Below are 20,493 nucleotides of genomic sequence, written 5' to 3' on the forward strand. Positions count from 1 at the left end.
GCATACCTGTAGTCGCAGCTACTCAGGAGGCTGAGGCAGGAGGATTGCTTGAACCCAGGAGGCAGAGGTTGCAGTGAGCCGATATGTTGCCACTGCACTCCAGCCTGGCGACAGAGTGAGACCCTGTCTCAAAAAAACAAAAACAAAAAAGAGCAACGAAAAAAAGGGGGAAAGAGGATTCTCTGTAGATGTGGATTTTTCCCACAAGGGATGGCTTTGCAGGGCCATTTCAAGATGTGACAGAGAAACATGTTTTGGAGACCTCCTCTGGCCTACCAGTATCAACATGATAAGGAAGCCCCCTCTGCTTTAACCTGTCTACCTAAAAGGAAGAGGCTGAGGCAAAATTAATGTAAATAGTTTATTTGGGCCAAGCTTGAGATTGCATCCCGAGAGCATAGATTCAAGCTGCCCAGTAGAATATTCACTGGGACTAGCAACAATTACAAGTAGGGTTTTAAAATTTTGATTTTCTTCCTTGTTATGCCAGGGTCAAATTGGAAAGTAAGTCATGATATATAGCATTAAATAAAACCCATCTGATGAGAATTTGTGGTTTGTAGGGTATGGCTCCCCAGATCCCTTAGATAGGAATTTGGGCAAGATTAAAAAAAAAAAATCAGGGCTTAGTCCTCAGGTGTGTGCCACCACACCCAGCTAATTTTTTATTTTATTTTTTGTATTTTTAGTAGAGACAGGTTTTCACCATGTTTGCCAGGCTGGTCTCGCACTCCTGACCTCAGGTCATCCTCCCGCCTCGGCCTCCCAAAGTGCTGGGATTATAGGCGTAAGCCACCAGGCTGAGACAGAATGAGTGTTCTGTTGAGCTGAGCAGAGGCGGTTGGCTTGGTAGACAGAAAAAGGCTGAGGAAAGTATTAGTAGAAGCTGAGAACAAAAAGCAGATTGGTCCTTTCAAAGTTATTTTCCTCCTACAGGTTTGAGAGAAGAAAAATAGCTCCAAGCATTCTGAGCTCTGTAAAGTACTCAGGACCAGAGAGACAGGAGTGTGCGACTTCAGTCATGCCTGCCTCCAGCCCTCCCGCTGCCCCATACCTGGGGTCAATTGTTTAAGGTAATTTTGTTCCTGACTAGCTGCCTCACCCAGTCTTCCTGTTCCTGGAATTTGTGATACAAAGAACAATGTATAGCCAATCAATAGCTTATATTATTTTAATGTGAAATCTTGGCAAACAATTTAGGAACTGCCTCTTCTTTTCCTTTAAAAACCTCAAGGTAGTAAGTCCCTGCATTCCCAAGTATTGGGAGGCTGAGGCAGGAGGATTGCTGGAGCCCAGGAATTGAAGGCTGTGGTGAGCCATGATCACACCACTGCACTCCAGCCTAGGCGACGGTGAGACCCTATCTCTAAACAAAACAAAATTTTAAAACCCTACTTGTAATTGTTGCTAGTCCCAGTGAATATTCTACTGGGCAGCTTGAATCTATGCTCTCGGGATGCAATCTCAAGCTTGGCCCAAATAAACTATTTACATTAATTTTGCCTCAGCCTCTTCCTTTTAGGTAGACAGGTTAAAGCAGAGGGGGCTTCCTTATCATGTTGATACCGGTAGGCCAGAGGAGGTCTCCAAATACCAGTGGGACCTTGACCCTGGCCGGTGTCCAGGCTCTTGACACCATCTCAATAAGGAATTCAAGGATGAATGAGGAGGCTGGGCATAGTGGCTCATGCCTATAATCCCAGCACTTTGGGAGGCCAAGGCAGGCAGATCAAGAGATAGAGACCATCCTGTCCAACATGGTGAAACCCCATCTCGTCTAAAAATACAAAAATTAGCCGGGCGTGGTGGCGCATGCCTGTAATCCCAGCTACTCAGGAGGCTGAGGCAGGAGAATCGCTTGAGCTCAGGAGGCAGAGGTTGCAGTGAGCCGAGATCGCCCCACTGCACACTAGCCTGGCAACAGAGCGAGAGTCTGTCTCAGAAAAAAAAAAAAAAGAATGAGTGAGGAAATAGTGAAAACAGGGAGATTTATTGCAGAGTGAAAAGTATACACTGAAGAAAATGGAGAGTATGTGTACTCACTAGAGAGTCACACACAAGGGGATTTGGGGCTGCTACCTTTGTGGGTTTTTTCAATCAAGGGGCTGAATATTCATGAAAATTCCTGGGAAAAGGTGGCGGTTTCTCAGAACTGTGGTGCCACTCATTTTTACACCAAATATGGATGTTCCCAGAACTGTCATGGCGCTGGGGGGTGTGTGTTTGGTATGTTAATGAGTGCATAATAAGGTCCCAGGTGAAACCTAGGTCACTGCAGTGCCATGTTCGGTCCAGTCAGTCTTAGCCAGCTTGGTCCACACCCTGGTTTTTCAGGGTCTTATCAGCCCATAGCTTCTGTAGCTATTCACAGTTTCCTTTGGCTGCTCATGTGAAACTGCTGCCTGGAATATTCTATTCTCCTATGACCACCCTGCATTATTTCTGTCTCAATGCCCACTAAAACTGGCCTTTTAGGGGATTGGGTTATTATCTCTGTCTCTCCTGATTTCTTGGAAGATCAGATAAACAACTTAGGTTTGGCTTGGTGGTGTGGAACTTCAGCATGAGTAGCTCCATTTTAGTTTGGTCTGTTGAGCCAAGTGCAGGAGCTCAGTCTAAACCAATAGCCTCCCTAAAATTTTATCTAATAGACCAGGCTCAGTGGCTCGTGCCTGTAATCCCAGCACTTTGGGAGGTCTAGGCAGGAGGATCATTTGAAGCCAAGAGTTCAAGATCAGCCTGGGCAACAAAGCAAGAACCCCATCTCTACAAGAAATAAAATAAATTAGCCAGGGCTGGGTGCAGTGGCTCATGCCTGTAATCCCAGCACTTTGGGAGGCCGAGGCGGGTGGATCACTTGAGGTCAGGAGTTCAAGACCAGCCTGGCAAACATGGTGAAACCCTGTCTCTACTAAAAATACAAAAATTAGCCAGGAGTGGTGGTAGGCACCTGTAATCCCAGCTACAGTGGAGGCTGAGGCAGGAGAATCGCTTGAACCCGCAAGGTGGTGGTTGCAGTGAGCCGAGATTGTGCCACTGTACTCCAGCCTGGGCAACAGAGCAAAACTCCTCTCATAAATAAATAAATAAGCCAGGTGCAGTGGTGTGTGCATGTAGTGCCAGCTACGTGGGAGGCTGAGGCAGAAGGATCACTTGAGTCCAGGACCTCAAGGCTGCAGTGAGCTATGACCATGCCATGGCACTTGAGCCTGGGCAACAGAGCAAGACTCTGTCTCTAAAAAGAAAACAAAAAACAAATTATCTAACAGTAATAATGGTACTAACAGTAGTAATTTAGGGCAAGCACACCACGTGCCTCATGGCTCATCCTTTCTTGGGATTGTCACAGGACTCCAGCCTTGAACTGAGGCAGCCTCACTTCACAGGCCAGGGTTGTTACCTCTCAGCCCCCACAGACCTGGGATTTGTTTCAGCTCTGCAGGAGAGAACTGTGTGACCTTGGGCAAACTCTTCCCCTCCTGGTCTCCCTTATCTGCATCTGCACACAGCTATGATAAGTGGTGGTAAAAGTCGTTCTAGCTCTGAGTTTGTAGGATTATTGGATACCCACTGTGAATGAGGCGACTGCTTATACAAGGAGATGTTACATTAAGATATTGGACAGCTGGGTGTGGTGGCTCATACCTGTAATCCCAGCACTTTGGGAGGCTGGGGCAGGTGAATGACGAGGTCAGGAGTTCAAGACCAGCCTGGCCAACATGGTGAAACCCTGTCTCTACTAAAATACAAAAATTAGCTGGGCATGGTGGTGGGCGCCTGTAATCCCAGCTACTCAGGAGGCTGAGGCAGATAATTACTTGAACCCGGGAGGTGGAGGTTGCAGTGAGCCAAGATCGCACAACTGCACTTCGGCCTGGGCAACAGAGTGAGACGCTATCCCAAAAAAAAAAAAAAAAAAAAAAAAAAAAAGATATTGGACTAAGGTTGGTGTTTAAATGGACCCTATTTGGTAGTTACTCGAGTGTGTAGTAATATTTTAGTTGTTAAATGAGGTGGCATCTTTTCATCATTTGGCTTTTCTGCCTTTTACCCAGAGCAGGCACCAGATAATCAGCTTTTGGTGTTGCTTAGCAAAATGACAGCTGTTTCCTTAAAAAAAAATTTTTTTTTGCAAGAGAAAAGACGGATTTATATTCATGTATGTATGGGAGTTCAGAGGAAAATGTGACTCTAGCTCTTTCATTTAAAGCTCATTAGTTCTCTTGTAGCTGGAGACATTTTTTCTCTTCTGCTCTTCGGGTTGCGAGGCTTAGGGATTCTAAGACACTAAGCCTTGCCTTTGTAATTCTGTTTTATAAGGCTATTTTCTCCTTTGAAGATGAACTCTCAATCATTTAGATACTTAAAAGCCTAGACATAGCACAATTTATTCCTATAATGTACTGACCTCAAATACCAAGTAGGCATTGCAGCGCCTACCCAGGAAACAAACCTTGGCTTGTGCACAAATGACTTACACACATGGAAGTGCCAGGATAAACCCAGGGGTTTTCAGAGAAAATATCAGAATGAGGGAAAAGGCTAGAATATGGAATGTCAGATATACTTGGGTTAGAATCCAGCATTCTCCCTTCTTGGCTTTGTGACCTTGGACAAATTAATTAAACTCTCTGACCCTCAGGTTCCCCAGCCATAAGGTGATGATAATATCTGTGATCTGGGAGAGCCAAGTTGGCATCCCTTTATCAACTAAGACAAACCTTTAGGTTACGGAAACAAAAATTACCGACGAATCAAGGGTTCAGGGCTCAGCTGGCATGGCAATTTCCTAAATTCCTGTGGCTACAAGAAAAACCACACTCTTGCTAAACTCCCTAACAGTAGGAATTATCAGGCAAATTGTCAGACACTTCCTAAGTCTGATGTACAATCCAGACCACTACAGCCCCGATTGGACAGAGACCTGGCCTTAGAAACACTTTCCTGATAAGTAACTGCCAACCTCAAGCCAGTGTCAGCAAATTGTGGAGACTGCACACACAAACTATCTCTGTGTCCTATAGGTCACCTTTAATGTAAAGAGTCAAATTCCATCTCATTTTAATGCCAAAACCCTTCCCCAAAGTGAACATGGGATGGATATTACGTGTATGTGTAGCCATCGTGCATGCATTTGGCTCCCCTCATAAATATGTATAGCTTTCCTCCAAAACCTGAATATGTATGACTATTGTGTAATACAGACCCTGTGAGGCACAAAAACCATCCTGCCCTTTCCCTCTTTAGAGAGAAAGCACCTTTATTTCATGCCAAAACTGTCTCTTCCCGGTTTGCAAACTGATACCACAAAGCTCTCCTTTCTACTGTTAAGCCATCCTGATGGTCTTTTGGACCACACATCTCATAGATTTGTTTTAAAGACTAACTGAGAAACAATACAATATGAGATACATTCAGTGTATCTGAATTGAGTGAAGTAGATGGCCCATACTTACTGCTACGTTGCTGTTATGATTGTTACTATTTTCTTACTCTTGTTGTCATCCACTTATGTATTTCTCAAAGTACTTTCACTCATTCCATCACTTCTTTTTCTGTCACTCTTTTATCCTAGATTAAGACATGCTCAACCATGACTAGCTTCAAAATGTATTTGTGTGTTAGACTCTGTTAGCCCTCTGTAATCTCTCTTTGATGTTTTGCTAATGCATCCTGTGCATGCTCTGTGTTTATTCTTACCTTTCCCATCCACTCATTCTCCTTTTTTTTTTTTTTTTTTTTTTTTTGAGACAGAGTTTAGCTCTTGTCACCAAGGCCGGAGTGCAGTGGCACTATCTTGGCTCGCTGCAACCTCAGTTTCCTGGGTTCAGGTGATTCTTGTGACTCAGCCTCCCAAGTAGCTGAGATTACAGGTGGGCACCATCATGCCTGGCTAATTTTTGTATTTTTAGTAGAGACGAGGTTTCACCATATTGGCCAGGCTGGTCTCGAACTACTGACCTCTCAGGTGATCCACCTGCCTCAGCCTCCCAAAGTGCTGGGATTACAGGCATGACCCACCACTCCCGGCTCACTCATTCTCTTCTGGACCTCACAGCTGATTGCTCCTGTCTTCATCACACCAAACCCATGGCCGGTTCTAAGGCTCCTGTCAGTGGACATTTGTCAGCCTAAACTCTTAAAAACATGGGGCACGTGTTCCCAGGACCTCCTGAGGGCTGTATCACAGGCAAAAAAAAAAAAATTATTTTTAAAAAATAGGGTTTATTTTATGCAGATAAAAAAACTCATCAGTGTCTGCAGCATCTTATCAGACTCCTGAGACTGGATTTCAGATCTTCCAAAATTTGGGAAGATTGCTTGACAGGCCAGCAGAGAGTAGGGCAGAGAGGAAAAACTTAGCAGTTGTTTTACGGCTTTCAAGGCTCAGTGACTTCATCTCAGGATACCAGCAGTAGCCTCTCCCTAGTCCTTCAACTCAGAGCTCTGACATGAATTCTGGATGAAGGTTACGGAGCAGGGGAGGAAGGGAGGAGATGAATATTTCTGGAAACAGTAGAGGTTCTCAATGAGCAATCAAAGTAGCCTCCTCTCAGAGGAGATAACACTGATAAGAACAAGACAGCCCTTTATGCCATTTTCTGGAGCAATTATGTTTACTGGGCACTCTGGTTTAGCCCGGAAAACAATGATTCTCCCCCCAGGTATCCCCAGACCCCAGTTTGAGTATCACTGTTCTCCTGGCTAGGCCAGAGAACCTTTCTGTAAGGGGTCTGTGAGGTCAAAACTATTTTCATAGTATACCATGATATTCTTTTGTCTTTTGAACTGTGCTAACATTTGCGCAGTTAAAAACAATGGTACAAAAACAATGGTGGGTAAAATGGTAAAATTGATAAAATGGCAAAATAAATTAAATGATGTGTAAATGGTGGGCTATGGCAAGAATCAAGGCTGTGGCTTCAAACAGAATGAATAATCATATTCTCTACTACCATGTACTTACAGCCCCTTTAAAAAAAAAAAAAACACACACACCAGTTTGGTATAAGAATGTTCTTGATGAGGCCGGGGGTGGTGGCTCACACCTGTAATCCCAGCACTTTGGGAGGCCAAGGTGGGCGGATCACTAGGTCAGGAGTTCAAGACCAGCCTGGACAACATGGTGAAACCCCGTCTCTACTAAAAATACAAAAATTAGCTGGGCACGGTGGCGCATGCCTGTAATCCCAGCTACTCTAGAGGCTGAGGCACTAGAATTGCTTGAACCTGGGAAGGGGAGGTGGCAGTGAGCCAAGATCACGCCATTGTACTCCAGCCTGGGCAACAAGAGTGAGGCTCTGTCTAAAAAAAAAAAAGAATATTTTTGATGGAGCAATAAAAATGATTGATTTCATTCCATCTTAATCTTTGAGTACATATCTTTCTAATATTCTGTGTGACAAAATAGGAAGAATGCAGAAAGCACTTCTGCTGCAAATCCAAGTACAATGTTTATCTTAAAGAAAAGCACTCTTCTGGTTCAACTGTGAGCTGAACCAGCAGGCTTTTTCACAAAATACTGCGTTAGTCTGTTTGCGTTTCGATAAAGGAATGCCTGAGGCTGGGTAAGTTATGAAGAAAAGAGGTTTATTTGGCTCACAGTTCTGCAGGCTGTACAAGAAACAGGAGAACCAGTCAGTTATCTTTCAATTGTTCTGTCTCCCTGTCCTTGCCTGTATTAGGCCATTGTTGCATTGCTATAAAGAAATACCCGAGACTGGGTAATTTATAAGAAAAGAGGTTCTTCCAGCTTTACAAGCGTGGCACCAGCATCTGCTTGGCTTCTGGGGAGGCCTCAGGGAGATTTTACTCATGGTGGAAGGTGAAGCAGGAGAAGGCACTTCACATGAGGAAAGCAGGAGCAAGAATGAGTGCAGCAAGAGGTGCCACAGACTTCACAAACCAGATCTCCCGAGAACTCATTCGCCATTGTGAGAACAGCACCGAGACATGAGGGATCTGCCCCAGTGACCCAAATATCTTCCACCAGGCCCCACCTCCAACACTGGGGATTACAGTTCAACATGAGATGTGGCGGGGATGTATATTCAAACTATATCACCACCTTACAAGGAAAGTAACTTTATTTTACTTAATTTCTTTTTTGAGATGGAGTTTTGCTCTTTCACCCAGGCTGGAGCAAAATGGCATGACCTTGGCTCACTGCAACCTCTGCCCCTTGGGTTCAACTGATTCTCCTGCCTCAGCCTCCTGAATAGCAGGGATTATAGGTGCTGCCACCACGCCCAGCTAATTTTTATATTTTTAGAAGAGATGGGGTTTTGCCATGTTGGCCAGGCTGGTCTCAAACTCCTGACCTCAGATGTTCCACCCACCTTCACCTCCCAAAGTGCTAGGATTACAGGCATGAGCCACTGCACCTGGCCATAAGGAAGGTAACTTTAAAATGACCGATCTGCTTTTTGTTCTTTGTTTCTGATTTATTCAGCCCTTTCTGTTTATAAAGACAATCCCCTTTGCTCAACTCATTGGAATACTTATTCTATTTTATGGAATGAACTGAGATCTTTAACTAAATTCATTATGAGTTTGTCTTTTGACAATATGCACAGAATTTAGAAAATATTTTTGACTATTTCTTGTCTTCTGCTAGCTTTGGCGTTTATTTGCTCTTGGGTCTCTGGTTCTTTTAGTTGTGATGTTAAGGTGTCAATTTGATGTGGGCATTTAGTGCTATAAATTTCCCTCTTAACACTGCTTTAGCCACATCCCAGGGATTCTGGTACATTGTCTGTTTGTTCTCATTGGTTTCAAAGAACTTCTTGATTTCTATCTTAATTTCATTATTTACCCAGGAATCACTCAGGAGCAGGTTGTTCAATTTCCATGTAGTTGTGTGGTTTTGAGTGAGTTTCTTAATCTTGAGTTCTAATTTGATTGCGTTGTGGTCTGAGAGACTGTTTGTTATGATTTCTGTTCTTTTGCATTTGCTGAGGAGTGATTTACTTCCAATTATGTGATCAATTTTAGAGTAAATGCCATATGGCACCAAGGAGAATGTATATTCTGTTGTTTTGGAGTGGAGAGTTCTGTAGATATGTATCAGGTCCACTTGATCCAGAGCTGAGTTCACGTCCTGAATACCTTTGTTAATTTTCTGTCTTGATGATCTATCTAATATTGACAGTTGGGTGTTAAAGTCTCCCAATATTACTGTGTGGGAGTCTAAGTCTCTTTGTAGGTCTCTAAGAACTTTTTTTATGAATCTGAGTGCTCCTGTGTGAATTAGTAGATGGTTCTAAGCACAGTTGTAAAAGAGGTAAACTTGATCTTCAAATTCTCCATACCTTTTTGGAAACTTCTTGTCCTACTAGGATGCCTTTCCTGATGTCATCTCACCCTCACTCTCTAGATATTTAGTCCCCTATTGGCTGCACACTGTCCTTTTTAACCACTGCTGTGGTCTGAATGTATCCCCCAAATTCCTGTATTAAAAATGCAATTCCCAATGCAACAATCTTAGGAATTGGAATGTTTAGGGAGGTCATGAGGGCTCTGCCCTCATTAATAGATTCATTCCATGAATGAATTTTATAATGAATAGATTCATTTTAAAAGGGCTTGATCGAAGGGAGTTTGAGCTCTTGTTGCATTCAACCTTCTGCCATGTGAGGACATAGTGTTTAAGGTGCCATCTTGGGAGCAGAGATCTGATCTTCATCAGACAGCCAACCCTGGTGGCACTTTGATCTTGAACTTCCCAGCTATATTAGTCGTCCATTTTTACGCTACTGATAAAGGCATAACCAAGACTGGGCAATTTACAAAAGAAAGAGGTTTAATGGACTTACAGTTCCCAGTGGCTGGGGAAGCCTCATAGTCATGGCAGAAGGCAAGGAGGAGCAAGTCACGTCTTACGTGGTGGCAGCAGACAAATAGAGAGAGCTCATGCAGGGGAACTCCTCTTTTTAAAACCATCAGACCTCATGAGACTTATTCACAGCATGGGAAAGACTTGCCCCCATGATTCAGTTACCTCCTACAGGGTCCCTCCCACAACACATGGGAATTCAAGATGAGATTTGGGTGGGGACACAGCCAAACCATATCACCAGCCTCCTGTTAGAAATAAATTTCTGTTCTTTATAAATTACCCAGTCTGTGATATTTTGTTATAGCAACACAAGTGGGCTAAGACAACTACTAAAATCTTCCCCTAAATAGATATCTATTTCTCTAGAAAGCCAACAAAGCATGACATTAAGACTGGGGGGCCAGGTGTGGTGGCTCACTCCTGTAATTCCACCACTTTGGGAGGCTGAGGCAGGAGGATGGCTTGAGACCAGGAGTTCAAGACAAGTCTGGTCAACATAGCAAGAGCTTGTCCCTACAAAAGAAAAATTAAAAAAAAAATTAGTTAGATGTGGTGGTGCACGCCTGTAGTTCCAGCTACTTGGGAGGCCAAGGCAAGGTGAATTGAGCTCAGGAGGTCAAGGCTGCAGTTAGCCGTGATTGAGCCATTGCACTCCAGCCTGGACAACAGAGCTAGATCCTGTCTTAAAAAAAAAAAGTGGGGATTTCAGGTACTTAGGAGACTACAAGGAGAAAACAGGTAGCCTTATGACATCCATCCAAGGTCACACAGAGATTCATCTACTGGCCAGGATAAATTACTACTGTGTGGTGACCAAATATATCAGACAGGATCTATCAGGTAAACAGAAGCAACTTCAAATATTCAGGACAGACGGATTTTAATTCACAGATTTTTTATTTTTATTTTTTTTTTTGAGACAGAGTCTTGCTCTGTCACCCAGGCTGGAGTGTAGTGGTGCCATCTTGGTTCACTGCAACCTCCACCTCCCAGGCTCAAGTGACCCTTCCACCTCAACCTCTCAAGCAGCTGGGACCACAGGTGTGAGCCACTGTGCCCAGCTAATTTTTGTATTTTTTTTGTAGAGACAGGGTTTTTCCATGTTCCCCAAACTCCTGAGCTCAAGTGATTTGCCCACCTTGGCCTCCCAAAGTGCTAGGATTATAGGTATGAGCCACCGCGCCCAGCCAGGGGTACTTTTTTACACTAGTGATGAAGGAACTAGGAAGCCAAACTGGACAGTGAGGTGAGTCAGAGATCAGCCAGAGTAGGAAGGCAGCCAACAATAAGGACACAAGGAAAGAGGCAGCATTGCCAGGGCCTGGAAACAGGTGTTGGAGTGACACCTAAAACAGTCTCATTTTAAGATTTTTGTAAAAAACAAAAACAAAGAACCCTGCTGTATTGACATACAGTTGACACACAACAAAGTGCACATATCTAAAGTATAAAACTTGATAAATGTTGACATATGTGTACACCCGTGAAAACATTACCATAGTCGAGACAGTGAACAAGTCTATCATCTCCAATAGTTTCCTCATAACCCTGTGTAATCCCCTTCCCCTATGCCACCAGTCCTTAAGCAACAATGATCTACTTTATACCACTGTCGATTCCTTGGTTTTGTTTTATATTTTATTTTATTTTATATTTAATTTTATTGAGATGGAATCTTGCTCTGTCACCCAGGCTGGAGTGCAGTGACGTGATCTCAGCTCACTGCAAACTCCACCTCCTGGGTTCAAGCGATTCTCCTCCCTCAGCCTTCTGAGTAACTGGAATTACAGGCGCCCGCCACCACACCCAGCTAATTTTTGTATTTTTAGTAGAGACGGGGTTTCGCCATGTTGGTCAGGCTGGTCTCAAACTCCTGACCTTCAGTGATCTGCCCACCTCGGCCTCCCAAAGTGCTGGGATTACAGACGTGAGCCACCACGCATGGCCAAATTTTATTTATATATATATTCATTCGTACCATAGGTATTCTACTTTTGTCTAGCTTCTTGCATTCAGAATAATTATTTTCAGATTCATCTATGTTGTTAGTATCAGTGGTCCCTTTTTATTGTTCCATAATACTATGGCTTTTGTGTGGCTATACTACAATTTGTTTATTCATTCACCTACTGATGGTCATTTGGGTTGTTTCCAGTTTGGGGCTATTACAAATAATACTTTTCTGAACATCCGTGTACAAGTTTTTGTAGAATTATATGCTTTCTTTTATCTTAGGGAAATGTTTAGGCATGGAATGCCTGGATTATATGGTAGACGTATGTTTAACATTTTAAGAAATTGTCTAATGGTTTTCTAAAGGGGCTTTGTCACTTTACAGTTTCACAAGCAGAATAGGAGAGTCCCAGTTGCTCCAATATTTACCCGCAATTGGTATTGTCATCTGTTTCTTTTTTGAGACAGGGTTTCGCTTTGTCATCCAGGCTGGAGTGCAGTGGTACAATCATAGTTCACTGTAACCTCAAACTCCTGGGCCCAGTGATCCTTGCACCTTGGCCTCCCAAAGTATTGGGATTACTTGTCATCGTTTTAAATCTCTGCCATCTAAAGAGTCTGCAGTGGCATCTTGTCGTGGCTTTAATTTGCACGTGTGGAACAACTGATGATGTTGAGCATCTATTTGTGTGCCTCTTTGCCACCCATATATCTTTCTGGTGAATTGCCTGCCTAGATCTTTAGCCTAGTTTTAATTGGGCTGTTTGTTTTCTTATTGTCAAGTTTTGTGAGATATTTATTTATGATAGATACAAATCCTTTATCAGGTAGATGCTTTACAAAACACTTCCCCAGCCTGTGGCTTGTCTTTCTGTTCTTTCAGCAGTGTCTTTTGTAGAGCAGAAGTTTTAATTTTGATAAGTCCAAGTTTTCATTTGATGTTATTATTTTATGGATTCCACTTTTGGTGTTGTACCTAAGAAATGCCTAACCCAACGTCACCAAGGGTTTTCTCCTTTGCTTCTTCTAGAAGTTTTATAGTTTTAGGATTTATTAGATCTAGAATCAATTTTGAGTTAATTTTTGTATATTGTGAAATATTCAAATTCTTTTTTTATTCCTAATCAATATCCAGTTATTCCAGCAACATCTGTTGTAAAGGCCATCTTATCTCTGCTGCCTTGCCTTGTGCCCTTACCAAAAACTTATTGTCAATTTATGTGTGGATCCACTTAAAATTATTTGTGGGCTGGCTGCGGTGGCTCATGCCTGTAATCCCAGCATTTTGGGAAGCTGAGGTGGGAGAATTGCTTGAGCCCAGGAGTTAAAGACCCTGTCTTCTTTTTTTAAGGAAAAAAAAAATATATATATATATACGTGTATATATATACGTGTATATATACACGTGTATATATATGTGTATGTATACACGTGTATATATATATGTGTATACACACGTGTATATATATATATATATATATAAAATTTGTGTACAGAGTCTTGCTATGTTGCTATGTTGTCCAGACTGGTCTCAAACTCCTGGCCTCAAGTGATCCTCCTGCCTTGGCCTCCCAACGTGCTGGGATTACAGGCATGAACCACTACACCTGGCCCAGATCTATTTCTGACATCTTCTTTGATCCATCTGTCAATTTTTGTTTGTTTGTTTTATCATCTGATATGGTTTAGATCTGTGTCCCCGCCCAAATCTCATGTCAAATAGTAATCCCAATGTACGGGGTGAGGCCTGGTGGGAGTGATTGGATCACAGGGGCAGATTTCCCTCTTGGTGCTGTTCTGGTAGTCAGTGAATTCTTCTGAGATCTGGTTGTTGAAAAGTGTGTCACGTCCCTCACATGTTCCTTCTCCAGCCATGGTTCATGCCTGTAATCCCAGCACTTTGGGAGGCCAAGGCAGGAGGATCACTTGAGGCCAGGACTTTGAGACCAGCCTGGACAACATAGCAAGACTCTGTCTCTACACAAATGATTTATATTTATTTATTTATTTTTTTTTTACTTTAAAAAATAAGACGGGCTCTTGAACTCCTGGGCTCAAGCGATTCTCCCACCTCAGCTTCCCAAAGTGCTGGGATTACAGGCATGAGCCACCGCAACCAGCCCACAAATAATTTTTAAAAAGAAGTAGATCCGCTTTAAAAAGGAGTAGATCCAGCTCCCCTTTTGCTTTCTGCCACGGTTGTTTCCTGAGGCCTCCCTAGAAGCCCAGCAGATGCCAGCATCGTGCTTCCTATACAGCCTGTGGAACCATGAGCCAAGTGAACCTCTTTTCTTTATAAATTACCCAGTCTTGGCCAGGCTCAGTGGCTCACACCTGCAATCCCAGCACTTTGGGAGGCCGAGGTGGGCAGATCACTTGAGGTCAAGAGTTTGAGACCAGCCTGGACAACATAGCAAGACTCTGTCTCTACAAAAAATTAGCTGGGTGTGGTGACATGCACCTGTAATTCCAGTTACTCGGGAGGCTGAGGCAGGAGAATCGCTTGAACCCAAGAGGTGGAGGTTGCAGTGAGCCAAGATTACGCCACTGCCCATCTCAAAAAAATAAAAAATAAAAAAATAAATTCCCCAGTCTTGATAGTATTTATAATATTTAACTTAATTCCTATAGTTAAAGGAATTAACAAGAGTTTTCATTTTATAGCAATTCGAGAATGAACTAATACATTATCCCAGATATATGTCTATCTTACTGCTAATATGAAGCTATTTGGTCTATCATAGCCTTGTCTTGAAATCAGGTGGTGTCAGCCCTCCACCTTTGTCCTTTGGCAGAGTTGTTTGCCCACTCTATAAACTCTGCATGGCCACCCCACTTTTTAAATAGCTTCTCAATTTCCACACACAAAAAAAACTAGCTGGGATTTTGATTATAATTATTTTGAATAGATCAACTTGGAAGAAATTGACATCTTAACAGTGTTGAGTCTTCTAACCCATGAACAAGGTCTACTTCTCCATTTATTCATATCTTCTTTCATATAGCTCAGCAATGTTTTTAGTTACCAGGATACAGGTCTTTCACATCCTCAGATTAATCCTTAAGTATTTCATCGTCTTTTAGAATTCTATTGTAAATTGTAGTTCTTAATTTCCATTTCTGATTGTTTGTTGCTGGCAAACAGAAATATAATTCATTTGAGTATGTTGATTTTGTGCTCTGCAAACTTGCTAAACTCACTTATTAGTTCTAATAGCTCTTTTGTAGAATCTATCACATTTTCTACATAGATATCATGTCATCTATGAATAACAGTTTTAATTTCTTTCCAATCTGATGCTTTTTATTTCTTTGTCTTGGCTTGATTCCACTGGCAAGAACCTCTAGTGGAATGCTGAATAGAATTGGTGAAAGCAGACATCCTTGTATTGTTCCTGATCTTAGGAGGAAAATATTCATTTTTCACCACTGAGTATAATGTTAGATGTAGTTTTTTGGATTTTCTATATCGGTTTGAGGAAATTCCCTTTTATTCCAAGTTTACTGAGACTATCAGGAATAGGTGTTGGATTTGGTCAAAAGTTTTTCTGCATGTATTGAGGTGATCACATAAGTTTTCTTTTCTTTTTTTTTTTTTCTTTCTCTCTCTCTGTCTCTCTCTCTCTTTGAGACAGGGTCTTTCTCTGTCACTCATGCTGGAATGCAGTGGCACAATCAGGGCTCAATGCAGCCTCAACCTCCCAGGTTCAAGTGATCCTCCCACCTCAGCCTCCCAAGTAGCTGGGACCACAGGCACGTGCCACCACACCTGGCTAATTTTATCTTTTGTAGAAACGAGGTCTCACTATGTTGCCCAGGATGATCTCAAACTCCTAGGCTTAAGCAATCCTCCAGCCTTGGCTTCCCAAAGTTCTAGCATGAACCACTGCACCCAACCAATTTTAAAATTTTTTATATTTTGTAGAGACAGAGTTGCTCTTGCTATGTTGCCTAGGCTGGTCTTGAACTCCTGGCCTCAAGCAGTCCTCCCACCTTGGCCTCCCAAGGTGCTGAGATTATAGTAATGAGCCACCGTGGCTGCTTGGCTTACTTTATGTCATGAATCTTGGGTCTGATTTCTTAGATTTGTAGGTGCATAGTTTTAATCAAGTTTTGAAAACTTTTGTCTGTTCTTCCTCCAAATACATTTTTCAGTTGGCCTCCCTCCTTTGGAGGCTCTTTTTATCTATATGCTAAGCAGCTCTAAGTTGTCCCACAGTTATCATCCTTTGTTATTCTTATCATCCTTTGTTATTCTTATTTTTCTCACAGTATGTCATTTGGTTTAGTGTCCACTGCTATGTCTTCAAATTCACTAACCTTTTTTCTGCAATGTTTAATCTGCCTTTAATTCCATCCAGTGTATTTGTCTTCTCATAATTTGTCATTTCATCTCTAGAACTTTGATTTAGGTATTTTAAAAATACCTCCCATATTTCTACTTTAACTTCTTGAACACATGAAATGCAATTTTAATAACATCTAAATATAATTCTAAATGTAACAAATATAACGCTAACATCGGTGTCAGTTCTGGGACAGTTACGATTGATTACTCTCTCACTATGGGTCATATTTTTCTGCCTCTTCGCATGCCTGGAAACCTTTGGTTGGCTGCCAGACATTGTGACTTTGTCTTGCTGGGTGCTGGATATTTTTGTATTCCTATAAATCTTCTTGGGCTTTGTTTTTTGAAAACAGTTGGATCTTCTCGTGTCTTGCTTTTAAGATTTGTTAGGTGGGCGTGGAGCAGTGCTCTGACAGGAGCTAATGACTCCCTGCCACTGAGCTGAGACCTTTTTGAGCATGCCACTCAATGCCCTGTGAATTATGAGTTTTTCCAGCCAGCCTGGTGGGAACAGGCACTGTGTCCTTTGTCTTCTGTGTACACTGGGCACCTCTAATCTTTTCTGATAGTTCTGTCCTTGGCCTTGTGTGGATTCTCTCCACACTTGTGCTGATTAGCACTCCACTGACTACCGAAGGAAACCCTCCACAGATCTTTGTGCAGCCCTTTCCTGTCTGGTGTTCTGACCCACGAACACTAACTGCTTCGGTCTCCCTACACTCTTAGCTCTATTTCTTCAATGCAGGAAGTTGGCCAGATTTGGCTTCAGTTCTTCTTCCCTGCATCTTGGCCTGGAAGCTTTCTCAAGGCAGTAACCTGGGTCAGAGAGCTCATCTCTCTCTTTTTTTTTTTTGTCTTTCAGGGATCATTTTTCACCTTTGCTTAACGTAGAGTGTCTGGCCAGGCGCGGTGGCTCATGCCTGTAAATCTAGCACTTTGGGAGCCCGAGGTGGGCAGATCACCTGAGGTCAGGAGTCCGAGACCAGCCTGGCCAACATGGTGAAACCCCATCACTACTAAAAATACAAAAATTAGCCGGGCATGGTGGCATGCACCAGTAGTCCCAGCTACTCAGGAGGCTGATGCAGGAGGCAGGAGAATTGCTTGAACTCAGGAGACAGAGGTTGCAGTGAGCCGAGATTGCACCACTGCACTCCAGCCTGGGCGACAGAGTAAGACTCCATCTCCAAAAAAAAAAAAAAAAGTAGAGTGTCTTGAAAACTACATTTTCACAGATCTTGCCTGTTTTTTGGGTTGTTTCAGGCTAGACAATACCTCTAGTTCCCGTTATCTCATCATGGCTTGAAGCAGAAACTAAGGGTTTTATTTATTTTATTTTAGATGGAGTCTTGCTCTGTCACCCAGGCTGAAGTGCAGTGGCATGATCTTGGCTCACTGAGACCTCCGCCTCCCGGGTTCGTTCGATTCCCCTGCCTCAGCCTCTCCAGTAGCTGGGATTACAGGCACCTGCCACCATGCCCAGCTATTTTTTCTATTTTTACTAGAGTCGGGTTTCACCAAGTTGGCCAGGCTGGTCTCAAACTCCTGAATTCAGGTGATCTGCCCACCTCAGCCTCCCAAAGTGCTGGGATTACAGGCATGGGTCACCACACCCAGCCCATTTTATTTCATTTTTGTAGAGACGAGGTCTCACTATGTTGCTCAGGCTGGTCTCAAACTCATGGGCTCAAGTGATCCTCCAGCCTTGGCCTCCCAAAGTTCTGGGATTATAGGTGTGAGTCACCATGCCTAGCCACAATATTTTTCAAACCCTAAAATGAGACATTTGGGCTAAGATGTTTTGGCTTATTTATTTATAAAAAGGGACCTACTCAGACATAGGCTACTGTTGATATACATTTCACAACTGACTCTAATGAAAAATAAAGAGGAAAAACATAATCAGAGTGCACTCTTGATTGGGCATTGTGGCTCATGCCTGTAATCCTAGCACTTTGGGAGGCAGATGCTGGAGGATCACTTGAGCCCAGGAATTCGAGACCAGCCTGGGCAACACAGCAAGACCTAGTATCTACAAAAGATTAAAAAAGTATCCATTTGTGGTGGTGTACACCTGTAGTGCCCGCTACTTGGGAGGCTGAGGCAGGAGGATCACTTGAGCCCAAGAGTTTGAGGCCAGCCTGGGCAACATAGTGAGACACTGTACTGCAGCCTGGGTGACAGAGTGAGACCCTGTCTCAAAAAGAAAAAATCCAATCCCAATAAGTAATATAAAATATTGGGAATCCAGTCAAAATTAATTTCTATACCTCCAAAAAGTCATAAAACTTTCATCATATAACTCATAATATTCACCACCATCAACATCACAAGGAAGCCTGTGGCCGGCATTTAAGGTCTCCAGTCAGGCTTCTCCACCTCTTTCCAACCTTATGTCCCGTAGAAATCTTTACTTCAGCCAAGTGTTATTTAGCTATTGTTCGATTTCTCATTGTATAACCATTCACATTATTCTCTTGTCTTCATAATCTTTGTTCTCTCACCCCAGCCCCAATCCAGTCATTTTTTTTTTTTAGACAGAGTTTCACTCTTGTTGCCCAGGCTGGAATGCAGTGGCACTATCTCGGCTCACTGCAACCTCCGCCTCTTGGGTTCAAGCGATTTTCCTGCCTCAGCCTCCCCAGTACCTGGGATTACAGGCAGGTGCCACCACACCTGGCTAGTTTTGTATTTTTAGTAGAGAAAGGGTTTCTCCATGTTGGTCAGGCTGGTCTGGAACTCCTGACCTCAGGTGATCCATCCACCTCGGCCTCCCAAAGTGCTGGGATTACAGGCGTGAGCCACCGTGCCCAGCTTCCATCCAGTCATTCTTACAACACTTTCACCTCTTGTTAGTCTTGTGAACTTTACAACTCAAAAAAATCTTTCTCTTATATTTCTACTTCTTTTAAGCTTTATAGTACTTACTTTCTGTATCAATCATTTGACAATCCATGATCCAGCTATGTATTCTGCTTTTACTATCTGTATATGTCTTCCCAAGAATATGCAAATTTTTGAGGTAAGGATTTGCCTACACAAGGCCAAAACAAATTTTTAGAGACAGAGTCTTGCCATGTTGCCCAGGCTGGTCTTGAACTCCTGAGCCAAGTGATCTGCCTGCCTCAGCCTCCCAAAGTGCTAGGATTACAGGTGTGAGCCACTGTGCCCAGCCTATAGCTAGCTTTATAGTAAGTCTTGAAGCAAGGTATTGTCAATCCTCCAAATTTGCTATTTTTCTTCAATATTGAATTGGCTCTACTAGGTCTTCTGACTCTTCACATACACTTTAACGTCGATTTGCTGATATCCACAAAGTAACTTTCTGGGACTTTGACTGAAGTTGTGTTAAATCTATAGATCAAGGTAGGAAGAACTGTCACCTTGATGATATTGAGTCTCCTTACCCATGAGCATGAAATATCTTTTCATTTACTTAGTTCTTTCATCTTTTCTTTTATTGTTTTCCTTATACAGATTGAGGAGGCCAAAGCAACTTCATTTGGATCCTAATCTGCCATTTTGGCTTCTGATTAACCCCTGTTCCAGGAAGTCGTCCAAGATTTCCAGTTTATCCCTTGTTTTTTGTGTAAGAGTCAGTACTTATCATAAAATTGTTATCGTACTTCAGCCAGGTGCGGTGGCTCATGCCTGTAATCCCAGCACTTTGGGAGGCTGAGGCAGGTGGATCACCTGAGGTCAGGAGTTCGAGACCAGCCTCAACATGGAGAAACCCCATCTCTACTAAAAATACAAAATTAGCCGGGCGTGGTGGTGCATGCCTGTAATCCCAGCTACTTGGGAGGCTGAGGCAGGAGAATTGCTTGAACCTGGGAGGTGGAGGTTGCGGTGAGCCGAGATTGCACCATTGCACTCCAGTCTGGGCAGTAAGAGTGAAACTCTGTCTCAAAAAAAACAAAAAAACAAAAAAAATTGTTATCATACTTCAGCTATCCTTGATGTTATCATACTTCAATTGTCCTACACATCCCTTCTGAACCACCACTTCTCTTTGGTATGTAAGTGCTGGGTCTAAGGGATAAGGTTGCAGGGATCCACCATCTTGTCTCACTGCCACCCAAGACACAGTTATGGCTTCTGTTCAGAAGTCCCTATTAACTATTTCTTTCTAAGAAACATGTAACCACCCAAGAGGTTCATCTTGCCAGCTGCCTGGACAGAGCCGATTCATCAAGATGGAATTGGCCAGGCACGGTGGCTCACACCTGTAATCCTAGCACTTTGGGAGGTGCAAGCAGGCAGATTGCCTGAGCTCAGGAGTTCAAGACCAGCCTGGACAACATGGTGGAACCCCATCTCTACTAAAATACAAAAAATCAGCCAGGTTTGGTGG

The 20,493-nt window shown here is 42.9% G+C and overlaps 1 protein-coding gene across 2 annotated transcripts in view; it reads left to right on the forward strand.

The window, feature by feature from the left end:
• The first annotated feature begins 862 nt into the window (after positions 1-862).
• EDARADD (EDAR associated via death domain) overlaps positions 863-20,493 on the forward strand; it is a 134,938-nt gene continuing 115,307 nt past the window's right edge. The window contains exon 1 of one of the 2 annotated variants that reach the window (XM_055234440.2): positions 863-1,073. The gene's annotated coding sequence lies outside the window, so the exon portion shown is untranslated. The remainder of the gene's footprint in view (positions 1,074-20,493) is intronic. The other variant, XM_063613457.1, reaches the window with a different exon arrangement.

Source organism: Symphalangus syndactylus, chromosome 19 (genome assembly GCF_028878055.3).
Source record: "Symphalangus syndactylus isolate Jambi chromosome 19, NHGRI_mSymSyn1-v2.1_pri, whole genome shotgun sequence".
Taxonomy (NCBI): domain Eukaryota; kingdom Metazoa; phylum Chordata; class Mammalia; order Primates; family Hylobatidae; genus Symphalangus; species Symphalangus syndactylus.